The sequence below is a fragment of the Lissotriton vulgaris genome, chromosome 9, assembly GCF_964263255.1.
Source record: "Lissotriton vulgaris chromosome 9, aLisVul1.2, whole genome shotgun sequence".
Classification (NCBI taxonomy): Eukaryota; Metazoa; Chordata; class Amphibia; order Caudata; family Salamandridae; genus Lissotriton; species Lissotriton vulgaris.
This window is the reverse complement of record NC_141697.1, coordinates 947,945,366-947,959,287: the sequence shown is the minus strand read 5'-3', so window position 1 is coordinate 947,959,287 and position 13,922 is coordinate 947,945,366. Positions and strand designations below refer to the sequence as shown.

Here is a 13,922-nt window from a genome sequence, read left to right as displayed (position 1 = left end):
TCAGAGACCATAAAAAGAAAGATATTATTGATATCCTAACTCTCAAATAAGAAAGTCTATGATCCAGTAATCACCATTGCGCTAAGGGGAGAAGCCTACCCTGATTCTGGTATTAACCTGGAGGAACCTTCTGCAAGCCCCAAAATTCTCCCACCCAGTAATGGTAGCGAGAAGGCCTTCCTGATACAGAAGTCCTGTACAATGAAGAAACAATTCATGTTCCACAACAATCTCAATCCGGTGCGGAGTACCAAAAAGCAAAAAAGAAAAATGTGCTGGATACGGTGGAGAAGCAATGGAGTAGAGGGTGGTGGAGAAGTCAACAGAGGGATAACAATGGGCAGTGCAGTTTGGGAAGCAGCGGAAAAGCTTGAAGTGGAACAGCCTAAAAAAAAAAGAAAAAAAGAGAATGCCAGCCATGAACCGGTAGGGAAAGCAATAGAGAAGCTAGAGGAAGAGAAACATAAAACACATGAAAGCAGCAGGTTGACCGCTAAATGAAATAAGAAAAATGTGATTCATCAAAATCAGAGTAGTGGAAGCTTACAAGTCATCCAGTCAAAAGGATGGTAAAGAAGCTGTACTACAGGGAAGGGGATAAATACAAACACGGAAGGCCGTTGAATAAGAAGCAAGTAAATGAGATTGACAAGAGAGCCAACCAATGGTGAGCAATAGGCCCAAAGCTCACTGTTCATATTGGTATTGTTTATTTATCTATTTATAGCGTTTTATATAGCGCGAACAATGACCATCAAGGTATCAGAGCACTGTACAAAGAGTTGTAGAGAGTTGCTTTACAGTAATCAGCAAACATTTAAGATACAATATACATAGAAATGGGAGACCATGGCATACAAATAATAAGGAACCAAATGCACCAGTGTGAATTACAGTTATAAAAGTTTGCTTATGAGTCATGTTTTTCTAGTAATAAGGCTTTAACTTCCTTCTTGAAAAGCCTAATGGAGGTAATTGCTCTTGTTGAGGGTGGTAGGGCATTCCAAAGTTTTGGGGCTGGTCCGGCAAAAGTGCAGCTGTGTGTTTTACTTTTTTTTGTGCTGAATAGGTCTTCTACAAGAAACAGCTAAATGCTGTCTGTAGGCGAGATCTGAAAATGGTTACTGTACAAATCTGCGGACATCTCCACTGCCCATGCCGATGGACCTGTCAGATCTCCTTTTACCTGCCATTTTAGGGGCCCCCAACCAACACACCTAAAACCATGATTGTTGACATATGTGTTAACAATGGCTATGGATTCATCCACCATGCTTTAAACAGTAATGTCTGTACTGTGTTCCTTCTTCAAAGGGGTGAGGGTCAGTTCTTTTTTTGCCTCAAGCAGCAACAGCTTATCATGATGTCTGTTCTGTTGCAGATTCTTTGTCTTCCACAATATAGCCTTATAGCCCGCCGTAGAGGGCTATACCGGCTCTTAAAGGCCCTCTCCAGCGTTAAAGGCCCCAAGCCGAAGGCGAGGGCCTTTAACAAGGGAGAGGGACTTTAATAGCGGTATAGCCCATCAACGAAGGGCTATAAGGCTATTAGAACATTCTGTCACTAGAGGACAGAATGTTCTAACAAAAAAACAAAGCCTTTTGGAAGCGTGAAGGGATTGGAATCCCCTCAGGCTCCCTGAAGCCTTTGTTCACAGCCAGAGCTGTGAACAAAGAAACATTGGAATGTTGGAGCTCCAGGCTTATACCAGCCATTATACGCCCAGAGCACTCCATTGTTTTCAATGGAGCTCCCAACATTCCAATGTTCTAATACAACTTGACATTGTGCAGTATCCTCATGGTCTCAAGACCTCCTATGTCAAGATGATCCCAAAGAAACAAACGATTGATCTGACAAACTCCTCCAGCCTCAGACAAATCTCTCATGGTCCTTCCTCTGTAACCTCAACAAAGGATCAGCCCCCATCCACATAATGGCATTTTTTAAAGGAAAGCTCATTCTCATTGGCCATTTACTAGGACATTTCCCAGGCAGAAGGACTGATCTTCACTTGATCATCATCTGGAATGATCTGAAGATCACAGCCAATATAAACGTAGGCGCTTCTGATCCAACTTATCCCTATATGAAAAGCGAAGATCTTCCAAGTCTTTAAGAACTTGAGATAAATTATCTAGGGGACAGTTGGTTCTAACCCTTTCCAATCTAGAAATCTCCTCCTCCAATCTTTTTAGTTCCAACCTTTCTACCCTATTTTTGGAGCTTATCCAACTGTGGAGTACCCCATGAGTGTGGGCCTTAAATACGTCCCAGACATATTCCAATGATGTTGAGCCCTGATTCTCAGCGAAGTACTCCACAGTCGAAGATCTAATAACTGTTATTAAATCTTCGTTGGCCAGCATCGCCCTTTTTAATGTCCACCTAGGAGCAACAGTAGATTTCGCCTTACGATAGAGAAAGGTTATTGGAGCATGATGGGACAATATGACTGGAAGGATAGAGATATCAACCAAACGATCCAGACATGCCCTATCTGAAAGGATATAGTCCAGTCTGGAAGAATGGCCATATTTTTTACTAAAAAAAGTAAAACCCGGTTGACCCTCCTTCTTTATGTTCCATAGATCAACCAATCCGAGTTCATGCATCATGTTAATCATTGTCCGGCGCATGCGTTGAGCTGTAACAGAGCGACTAAGGTTAGACCTATGTTTGGAGGGGTTAAGAAGGATATTAACATCTCCAGCGATTATAATTAGCAGGGTGACTTGAGCCAATAAGGCCTGCATTTTAAGTAAACAAGCCGGGTCGTCAACATTAGGGCCTTAGTAGGACACTAAAGCTAGTTCCACCCCTCCAATCATCACCTGTACCTATATCCACCTCCCAGACTGGTCCCAGAAGTGTAAGTTAGCCCTTTACACAGATGACCTGCTGGTGTATACCAGCAACCCAGTAGAGGTGTTTCCCAGGGTAGAAAATACCTTGGAAGAGTTTGGTCTCCTCTCAGGATACCTGGTTAACACATCTAAAACCGAGGTTATGGAGTTGAAGACTATGTTGGGAGACACTGTGGGGAGTTTAGGTATTTAGGGATTATTATAACCCATAATATAGAGGAGATCCCCACTATTAATTTGAAGAAAATTTCTAAAGAAATCGACCATCTTTTCATGAAATGGCAGAATCTCCCTCTTACAATCTACGGGCGAGTAAACTTGGTTAAAATGGTTATTCTGCCAAAGTTGATATATTTGTTTGGGGCTATACCACTCGATTTCCCTGGGAAGTTACTGGGAAACATTCAAAGTAAATTAGGGAGCTTCATATGGGCCAATAAAAACTCCAGGCTGTCTTGGAAGAAGCTAAAACGGAGGTTGATTAAGGGTGGCCTCGCCCTCCCCGATATCTCTTTATACTCTTTTTTTTTTTTTTTAAACATTTGTTGCTTACTCTCTTCCCCCCCAGCTCCAATTGGGGACTGGTTCTGGATGCTATGGTTCACTTCGAGGGAGGTAGTACTGGATTTTTGTATAAGTTTGGTGCTCCCAGATTTTTAAAAAAGGTACGATTAAAAGTAATGAGGTCCGCTCTCAGGGTGTGGCAAAGTTTGAAAACAAAGTGGGGAATAAGATTATATTCCGATTTTGCCCCAATCTGGGACTCCCCAGGACTTCCTGCTTGTCTAGATAACACCTTGGCCATCCCTATTAAGAGAGCAGGAATTGACAATTGGTCAGAGTTAATATCACAGAACGGTGTCCATCCATGGGAAGTGTTAAATGCTAAAACAGGGGGTTCTCTCTCCCGCTTTAAATACCTGCAAATATGTTCTTGGTTCACTGCTGAGAGAGATCTTATTGGTGGAAATTGGGAAATCGAGAATATCCTCCAAAATGTAAACCCTCAAAAAAAGGAAGTAGGGATTTGGTATAGAGCAGTAGTTGAGGCAGAGGATATAACTCTTCCTCCCTCTCATAAGGTATGGAGTGCTTCATCGCTGGAAAACATCTCTGTTGATCTGTTTTATCCCTCTCTTTATAATTTATACAAATATGTTAAATCAGCTTCTTTAAAGAAAAATAATTTCTTTGTGGTAAATAGATTGTACTATACCCCCCAAAAAATTGCTAGATTTGCATCAACATTAGCTCCTAAATGTTCTAGATGCGGTTTGGTAGAGGCTGATGATATACATATGTTTTTTGACTGTATTTTTCTAAGAACCTTTTGGGGAAATGTGAGGAGGGCGTTGGAGGGTGTTTTTAAAGTCACGTTCAATCTCAACCCGACACTAGTTATATTTGGTATCGAGAATAATCCTACATACCAATTATCTAATAAGTCGATTGGTTTATTCTTGTGTTTGATATTAGTAGCCCGTAGAGAGATCTGCAGGCTGTGGAAAGACCCTGAGCCACCGCAATATGAGACTTGGTTAAGGGCTGTGTTGTGTATGGCGAGATTGGACCAAGAGGAGGGGAACATCTGGGGGCCATTAATCACTTGGGGTACTGAAATGAGGTTAGTCTAAGTGTATATGGTCCAATGATTACACCAAGCCTCGAACAAATGAAGCTGGCCTGGTAGGCCCGAAAAGCGAATGCAAGAGCATAGACCCAGGGCGCCCAGTTGGAAGGTGGACTTCCAAATGCGAATTTGCAGATGCTTAACCCCTTCGAGGCTGATGACGAGCTGGGCTCGTCATGGTGTAGCCTCCTCAAACACTGATGACGAGCCCAGCTCGTCATGAACAATGGGAAATGGCAATATCCAGCACAGGAGAAAAATAACCACAGCAGCAATGTGGTTAAAGTGAAATGAGGACAAAAAAATATATATATATAAACGTAGGTGCTGCACTAATTTAGTGGGTCTCGGCTCTGCTGTGGGCAAATTGCATCATCTTACACTACTGTAGAGACTGAGCAACCTCAGTATTCATGGTAACGTAGTGGACTGGCTCTCCTTCGCTCTATATCATTCACTCTCAACCTTTTACCTCAGCTCCTTTACACTCCCATACCAGCACCCACATGGTTCCAATACTTCTGCTCCACTCTTTAATAGAAACTTGGGCCTCTGTTCAAAAATCCTCAAATCCTCAAAGTGTTCAACCTAAACTGCTAAATTAAACTGATGACACCCAGATGTTCCTAAAGATTGCAAACATCTCATACCTTGACATCAGTTCCCTAGGCCAATGCCTCCAAGAAGTGAATGCTACTCAACCACCTCAAACTTGGTTCTTAAAAACAGTGTGTCTCACATTGGAAAAATAGGTTAAGCATCACCCCACTGGTATTTGTTCTGAGGACTCTGGACCCCCACTCTAGGAATGCCAGTAGACTCTAAATCAGCACTGGTGCCACAAGTAAATCAAGTGACTTAATGAGGCATCTACATCATGCAAACCTTGCTCCACACCTTCCCTTATCTATGCTTCCCTCACAGTGCTCAAAATAAGATTGTATTCATTTTTTGGCATGCCTAAATTAGAGCAACAGACTTTGCCTAGGGAGCTTCTCTCTATCTACTCTGAAGTCTGCAGAGGATTCAGAATAAAGACACCAGACAACTCTTGCCTCTGTGCATAACAGACCACATCTCTCTGTGCCCTTGCAAACCATCCACTGATTGCCTACAACACTATGCTGCTTGTTTAAGGATCTATGCTTCTCCTGCCATGCAATCCACAACATCATACACACCTTCCACCAAACAAAATTATGGCAGAGGACTCAAATTCAATTCAAATAAACTTTATTCGGTTTCACATCGGACAACCATAAAAGTTACAACGGTTACAAGTACATAAAAACAGTAATACATTAAAACATGATTTAAAAAATGTGACCCTATACACAATTTATGAATAAAACCCAATATCCAACATCCCCAATTGATCAGAACCTTTAAAGTGCAATGTGCCCGGAAAACAGAACTTCCTATTTTATTTACTTAATGGTGCACGCAGAGGACTCAAAGAAGGATGCTCTTTTCCAGGCAGAGTTTCCTCCTCATGATCCCTCCCTTCATCAAAACTGGTGGTACCTGCTTCTTTGGAAATCACAACCGGGAATGGTTAAGGATCAAGTGTGGCCACCTAGAATTCATGAGGGTGCCATAAGCCTGGTTGTTCCCAGAACAGATGACTCACACATGCATGGGATAATGGTACTTTACACTTGTCCAACCCAGCCCATCCTGCACTCCTGCCCCTCACCAGAGGTGTAGGCACAGCCACAAAATTGATGCAACACAATGGGATCTCCTTTTAATGCACTACATATAACAAAGCATGGCACCAGAATCTGAAAAACAAAATATCATCTAAGAGAAATATTGTGTCCCCGAATGCCTTTATCAAAATAGTGCCCTGTTTGAAATTAATAACGGGCAATCTACGACCAATGGATAATGTTTTTGCAAATGATTTTTAGAACACAATATTCTTGCTTGGTGTAGATACATTTTTGTTGCGTCAGCATAATCTTATCCAATTGTGGGTTATTTTTGTTAGGCAAAGATCACAATATTAGTCCATTATGCCACATTGTGTAATCAGCCCATTTGGGTAAAATTTCTATAGTGGGAGCAGAGGAAAACACGAACGATCATAACACTAGTGGCTGTTGTAGGCAGCATTTGTGTTTGTTGTGATTTTTTAGTGCAGCATGGGTAGTTGCATAAAAAATATGCACCTTTCACATTCAAATATGGCACTAAATACCAAGTTTACATTTTGTCTAACTTTGAGTCATTTTTCTGAATTCTAATGGATTACTAAAAATGGAAATTTTGTGAATTTCGCAAACCCCTCATTTTTTGTTATTGACAACCATTCCACTTTACCCAGTTAGCCCAAAATACAAACTTACACCCTCACAGCACAAGCATCATGTTAGCTGCTTAGCCAACTGCCTGAAGATGACAGTAGACACAAAAAAGTCTATCTCTCTTCTTCAATCACTGAGTATGTATATCAACAAGTTTTGCTACAACACGTTGGTGCCCTCCTATAAACCACACACACGAGAGGCACTCAATCTCATCCTACAAAATACACTCTATAGTCCTAAACTCTACCAATTATTCATGACAGAGTATCCTCTTATTAATAACTTTCAAAATAAAAATAAAAATCACAAATAAAACACCTGGATCTAATAGAGAGAAGAGAAACAATGAGTGTTGGTGTACCTAAATGATGTGGGGTGCTCCCTTTAAAGGACAAGTTCCCTCGCCCACCAAAGGTGACATGCTTCATCATTGGGTATCCGCTTAAACAGTATTTGGAGCCTTCTGAGATAAGAAGCATAGAATGTAATATAAGTCCAACCATGTTTACGCTACAATTTTATTAGCTTTGTACGGTTTCTTCCCATATGTTACAAAGCGCCTGATTGTGTAGCACAAGCGGAATCAGCAAAGAACAATATAAATATATCCAACACAGCCAACGCCTGCTTCGTAGCCAGCGGCCAAAGTTTCAGCACAAATTTGACCATTGGTACATCCAGTCGTCACTGGAGGCTCCAGATTTATGACGAGTAAAAAAATGTATGCGCAAAAAAAGGTTAAAATATTTTTTCCTTAGGATACTCTCAAGAAACACAAGCTTAATGTAAATACTTCCAGGATTTGAATGAAGCAATGGTGGTAATGAAAGAGATTTTACTCTCTATGGGAAACCGTGATATGGTACATCATGAAGGTCGAGGTGAAAACCAGTAGAGCTTAGGCCAAAGGCGGGGACTCTGGAAATATGGGACAGGGAGGACCAAATCATGTGGCAGGGATGTCTATAGTATGTGGCAAGAAAAGTCAAAATATGTGGCATAATGCGGGACATTTTGTGATAGTATTGCCACCTTAGTCCTTTTTACACATGTTAACGCTATTTCCGCAAAGGTTCACATCATTAGTACTAGGTTGACACACAACTACAGCAGTAAGCAACAGAAAGGTGCATAGAGAACCTTTGCAAAGGGCCTTCTACTATGTGGCAACACGCGTCATTGTGTTTTTAGTAACTTTTGATTCATTTGAGTTAGAAAAACAATTTTGGGGTTAAAATCTGCGGATTATGCAGCAGGCGATGGATTGTGTGGCAAATGCAGCAAATCCATAATTATGCAGAAAGCACTACAGTCACAAAATCACATCCTTCCACTGGCCATGCCTGAGGGGTACCACAACCCAAGTGGCTACAGCTCTTCACAGATGCACTGGCTGCTGTGGTGATGGGGCGACCAATATATCCTCAAGCATGGCACCCAAGCAGAACACACTACTTGCTCCACTTATTTGAAATGTAGCTCTTTAAATTAAAAATCCTGCATTAAACTTGGTATTTCTCCATAAACTGGAACAACTGATTTTAGAGAGTTTTCCACATGACCATTTACTGGCCTTTTAGACAAAACTGTAATTTCTTTGGGACAAGTGTGTATTCTGCAGTACATAAGACTCAAAAGACTCAGGTCAACCAATTAAATCTCTTGAATCACGACATGGAGAACCATATATATAAAAAGAAATGCTTTCAACCCACTCTTTGCAAATTTCTTGTTTTTATTGTCACATTTGCGGAAATTCGCCTCCCGTTCTCGCTGTAGTGTGGGCGTCTGTGGGAGAATCGGCTGCACGCGAGATCATGACTTTAAAACAAAGATAGGCTTGTTGAAAAATCCTAATTCTTGGTAACAATCGGCTATTTGAAGCCCAAACTCTACAATTCCCTGAATTCAAGGGAGGGATGAAGACGAGAGTGGGGGTGGGGGGCTGTTTCAACACTTTGTGATATTTTGTTTTCCTCTACACGTTTCTTTTGAGGAATAGTTCCTCAAAACTGGAAGCCCTTCAGGCAAATAAAGTCAACAAACATTAAACAAGAGCTTCTCCATTTTGACAACATTGTGTTACAAACAGTTACAACTCATCCGTGTTCCCCACTGAGACACTCAAGCGTTCAGTAATGATGTAAGTGTGTGCAGGTGGAAGGCGCTGGCACTTATTTTGGGGTCTGGCACTTACTTGTCCTTACTAGTCTTTGACCCAGAGCAAGCAGGAAAAAGGCAGACAAGTGACAAAAACAGAGGAAGAGAAATCTAGGGACACAGTGACAAATATATATATCAGGGATGAAAAGGAACTAGAAAGATGTAAAAAATTAAATGTATGGTGGTTGAAAAAGGAGGTATGTACTAAAATCACGGCGAGGCACCCTTGGCATTCAACAGCACTGGTGACACGCCTGTAGGAAAAACTTAAGCCCCTGTACCTACGTCTTTTATAAATTGACCACATGGCATGGCCCTTCATTCAATTTAGAAATTCTTTGCACAATGATGTCTTTTGACCAGCTGAGGGCCCTACAGGTAAGGGCGATGGGGTGGTAGGACCGAGCCGGGGGGCGGGGGGGGGGGGGGGTTTCGACAGATGACGACGAGGGAAAATTAATTATTTATTTAATTTTCCCTCATGGTCGTCTGTCGAATTCACCCACTACCCGACCCCGCCGCTCCACCGCTCTTACCTGCACGGGCCGCTGCTCCTTTTGACCAAACTCATATAGGTCTCAAAAGTGACACCAAATGCTGTTTGATATCACAGGAAGTGACAAATTACGAAGTCTGATACTTTTGAACTTTCAGTTTAAATGACCTGCCTAGAAATAATGAATAAGAGGTATGTTAAAAAAAAACCACAATGATTGATAATGGATGCAACTAACCAGCTAGTAAAACTAGGAAGATGTAACTAAAGAAACAATTAAGTTCTTAAAATATTAAGGCTGAAAAGATATACAGCAGCAGCTGCATTAAATATCCAAAGGATAGAAATGACTACCTTTGGCTGTCCAAGCCTGACATCCCTGTGCTGGACTAATGTGTAGTCGTGCTAGAGCAGGCTAGGCTTCAAGAGCTTGCACGAGGTTATATCACAGAAGACACTTAAAAGATGGAGATGCTGGTCTCAATGTGTCAGCTATTGGTGCTTTGTCTGGTGAGCTATATGAAAGCACTTGGACTAACCCAAGGCCTCCACAGTCTGCAATAATACACCCACCCCACTGACCAGGAGACTTAGCAGAGAGGCCAAGGACAGAAGGAGCATTGAGCCTGACTTACCTTCACAATCGCACTAGTAGCACTAGTGCACACTGGAGAAGTGTCTGAAAATCTTGCACTGTCATTGACAGAAGCCCTCTCTAGTGCTTGCAATTCCACAACTTGTGTGAGCAGTAAATCTACACTCAAATGAACACAACAGAATTAGGACACATAACTTTGTGTGTGGGTGGTGCTATTAAGAGCTTTTGTTCCAAAAGTATGCGTCCTGTGCCCCTCTCTCCTATTTCAATTGGTTACATTACAAAAGGGATGGGGGAAGACTGCAGATTTTGAAACCAAGGCCTTAATTTAGCATTTGATGGGTAGTTTTAAGTGGCAGTGTTACCGCTTCCATCAAGGAAATTGAGTAAATGGGGGGGGGGGGGGGGCGGGCGGGAGGATTAGTTGCCAAAACAGTGGAAGCCTTTTAATCGAAGTGTCTGCATCAGTCAGAAAACCCTCAAAATAGAATTCTCAGCAATGTTCTTTGTTCCTGTTAGCACCTCCACCAGAAAATATGGCCACTGGATCTGTACTTCCAAAGTGTCACTTCCACTGAGTCACATAATTAATTGTCAGTGCCCACATGTTGAGCCTTATAGTAGTCACTATTGATCAGCTGACGGATCTGTTTTTATTTTGGTGGCATCACGTCACTGGACGGTGGCCTTCGGGGTTTCTGCTAGTGGTACATCCAACGTGAGGTGCAGAAAAGTTGCAGGAGGTGTGAACAGCATATCCATCAGTTGGCAATGCAGATTTTCTGTTCCCACCCGCATTTAGTCAGGCTGCTGAATTGGTAATCCCTGCTGCTTCAGGTAACCAAACGGTGTGATCCTCTGAAAATCATTTCAAGCCCCTGGCTTTGGGGATCAAGGTTTCTGGCCATTATACAGCGTTCACTTATCAGTGTGTGCTGTACAAGACAGGTCATCCATTGAATCCTATGCCTCTCCCACTCCCTGTTTGGAGGATAAGGCGCAACCAATAACTCCAGGCTTGCGGGTTAGCAGAATTTATTAACCTAAAAAACAAAGCCAGCCTCCTAATATCTGACGGGCTGGAGGGATTGGCGGGCAATCATCGTGAAAACGAGGCTTGACGTGTATTTTAAATGCTTGTTCCCTGCTTGCTGGTGAGACAGCTTAGAGGCGTGAGCTGGGCAAAGTCTGCAAAGCAGGTCTTTTAACAAGCGAGTCTTTTTGAACGTGTGCTACAATATGTGAGCATAACATCTGAAGGCAGGCGCACCTTCATCGGTATGACGTATCATTCTGTAAAGCTCCCTGTGGGCACTTGTCCCTGTGCAGAGCAATGTGAGAGGGGTGTGGGCAGTGGTTCAAAAACTAAACTCACCTGGCCATAACATCACTTCACAGCGTCTCTGCAAATGACAGACCCCCCCCTTCCCCCCCCCCCCCCCCGCCCCTCACAAAATAAAGTTACCACAGCGGAAGTCAGTGGGGGCGACACGTGATGAGTTCTAACCACGCGCACACAGTGGCTAATACCTGCCCCGCGAGGGGGTAGAGCTAGAAACAGACGCGCGCGCAGCCCGAAGCTCGCCGTGAGTGTGTGTGTGTATAGACAGCGGGTTCCGACGAGTTACAGAATAAACAACAGTAGCTTAAGACTTAAAAATATCGACAGCAGCCGCGGGTACAAACAGCTAATCCAGTGGCTGATGAACGTTTTTTTTAAACACATTCTAAATGCGTCTACATTTTTGCAAGTGGTGCGTCGCTTCTTCTGGTTTTTTTTTCACGCGTACATGGATTACACCATTGCTGGCAGAAGCTCCACTCACGCCTCTGAACGCAACTCCCCCCACCCCCATCCCCCCCCAATCGCCACATTGTATGTAGCTCCCCGGGTTGGTCCCCAGTCGGGCAGGCTGCAAGTGTCAGAGACATTCGCAAACGGCAGAAGAACGGTGTAATATGCAGGAGTAAATTATGGAGTGGCGGAAGCCCACCGCAGTTTCCACTCTACTCCACCCTAGTTGCATAACATAGAGGAGTAGAGATCACGGCTTCTGAGAAGTGACGTAGACTGGATTATCCCATCTCCTGCGTCCCTAAAATTAAAGTGCAAGAGACAGCACCTAGAAGTGGCCCGTTAGACACGGAGCGCTATGCAAAAACTCCTAACTAATCCCAAAACGCGACTAAATGGATTGGGAGGGGGGTGCCGAACCGTGCATGTGGGCTCTCTTCTACGTGACAATTAGGGGCCGCCAGCACGTGGTTAAAGAAGCCCTGCACAGTGCCCCTCTCTTAAGACGGACCGCGGTGCGGGCTGGGGGTGTCGCAGCCCAGCCTCCCCTCGGCTATTCAGTCTCTGTGGAAAAGAAGCGCGAACGTGTTACATGTTCGTGGGAGGCACGGAAGGAGAGAGCTTCGATCGACTCGAGGGGGGCTATGGCACCCTGGTGACTGGTGCCCCCCCCCCCTCCCCCCGTGCAGCGTATGCATGCCCCAGGATGTCAATCATTTTTTAAGTCGAGCTAAAATAATGTCGGGGCTGTTTTCCCCACTGGTATAGGCTGAGAATGCCCACCGATAGTGAGTGCACGTGCGAATGGATGGCAGTCGTCCTCAGAGGCAGTGTTTGGGGTTGTGGGGAGCGCACATGGCTCCCGGGACAGGGAGGCGATGTTTTCAAATCGCCTGAGAGGATTTACTTTGACTAAGACGTAAAGGTTCGAGTGCCTAGGCATACATAAAGGATGCACCACTTTACTAAATGCAAGAATGCCGCCTCCCCTCGTTAAACAAAAATCTTCTTTCAGCACTTTAAACCCCCCGCCCCCCACACACACACGCGGGGACACGTTGGGGGTGGGGGGGGGGGGGGTGTAGAGGTGCACCTGTTTCGTCCGACACTCTGGTGGGAACTCATACGCCTGGGAGGAGGAGGGGGGGGGGGTGTTCGAGCGCTCGTGAAGCAGATAACGTAAGATACCGCCAGGGGCTGAAGGTGGCACATGCAGTCCTGACCACTCTCTTGCCACATGGCAGGGGCAGAAAGTATGCACCCGAGCGTTGGCACCTGCTGTGATTTTCGAGAACCAGTCCACCTTATTATGACAAATAACCCTATTGCAGTTCGTCTGCTCTGCTAATCCCTTCGAGTTGTCCAGTTCAACATGCACAGCACACTGGCACTTCGCACGGGGCTCCCTGGCACTCTCTCCAGTGTCGCCCGCCCCATCCATCCCGCGTGCACCCACCTTAAGGTCCGTGCGTGCAGCCTGTGGGCGGCGTTGCCCGGGTCTCGCGCCCCTGCTGCAGAGCTGTCCGGGCCGCTGGGTGCTGATCCCAGAGTGTGGTCGCCGCTCCCTGCTTAGTGGTAGCCGCGTGTTGCCATCGGAGGAGGCAGGCAAGCTGCGGAGAGGTACCAGCCGGGTGAACAACCTGCAGCTATGGAGCCGAGCGCCAGGAAGGCAGAGCAGTGCCCACTCCAGAGCTTGCTGCAAAAGTTCCAAGAGAGGAGACCGCCGGAGCCCATCCCAGCGGGGGCGGGGCTTCATCATCCCTGCATCCCCATCACCGGAAACTTTAAGCCCCGCCCACCCTACCTCTGTTGTTTCATCTACTGTAGAGGCGAAATGGGGGTGTGGCGGGCAGCATCTGACGCGAATTGACGCTGTGTTCACTTCTGGGCGAGATATGAAAAGGCACTGCAGAGATTTTTCACCATAGGGCACGTTCAGCTCTGCATGCCTTCTTGCTATGTAGTTGCCTCCAAGAACGAGCTTTGCATCATTAAAAAAGACAGTTTGTTCCATAACCGTGGAATTCAATCCTCTATTCGTTCTTTTATACATCTATCCAT

The 13,922-nt window shown here is 44.6% G+C and overlaps 1 protein-coding gene across 1 annotated transcript in view; it reads right to left on the bottom strand.

The window, feature by feature from the left end:
• Nucleotides 1-13,630, bottom strand: part of CAMKV (CaM kinase like vesicle associated) — a 594,306-nt gene extending 580,676 nt beyond the window's left edge. The window contains exon 1 of the mRNA XM_086938801.1: nucleotides 13,318-13,630. The gene's annotated coding sequence lies outside the window, so the exon portion shown is untranslated. The remainder of the gene's footprint in view (nucleotides 1-13,317) is intronic.
• Between the last annotated feature and the right edge of the window lie 292 nt (nucleotides 13,631-13,922).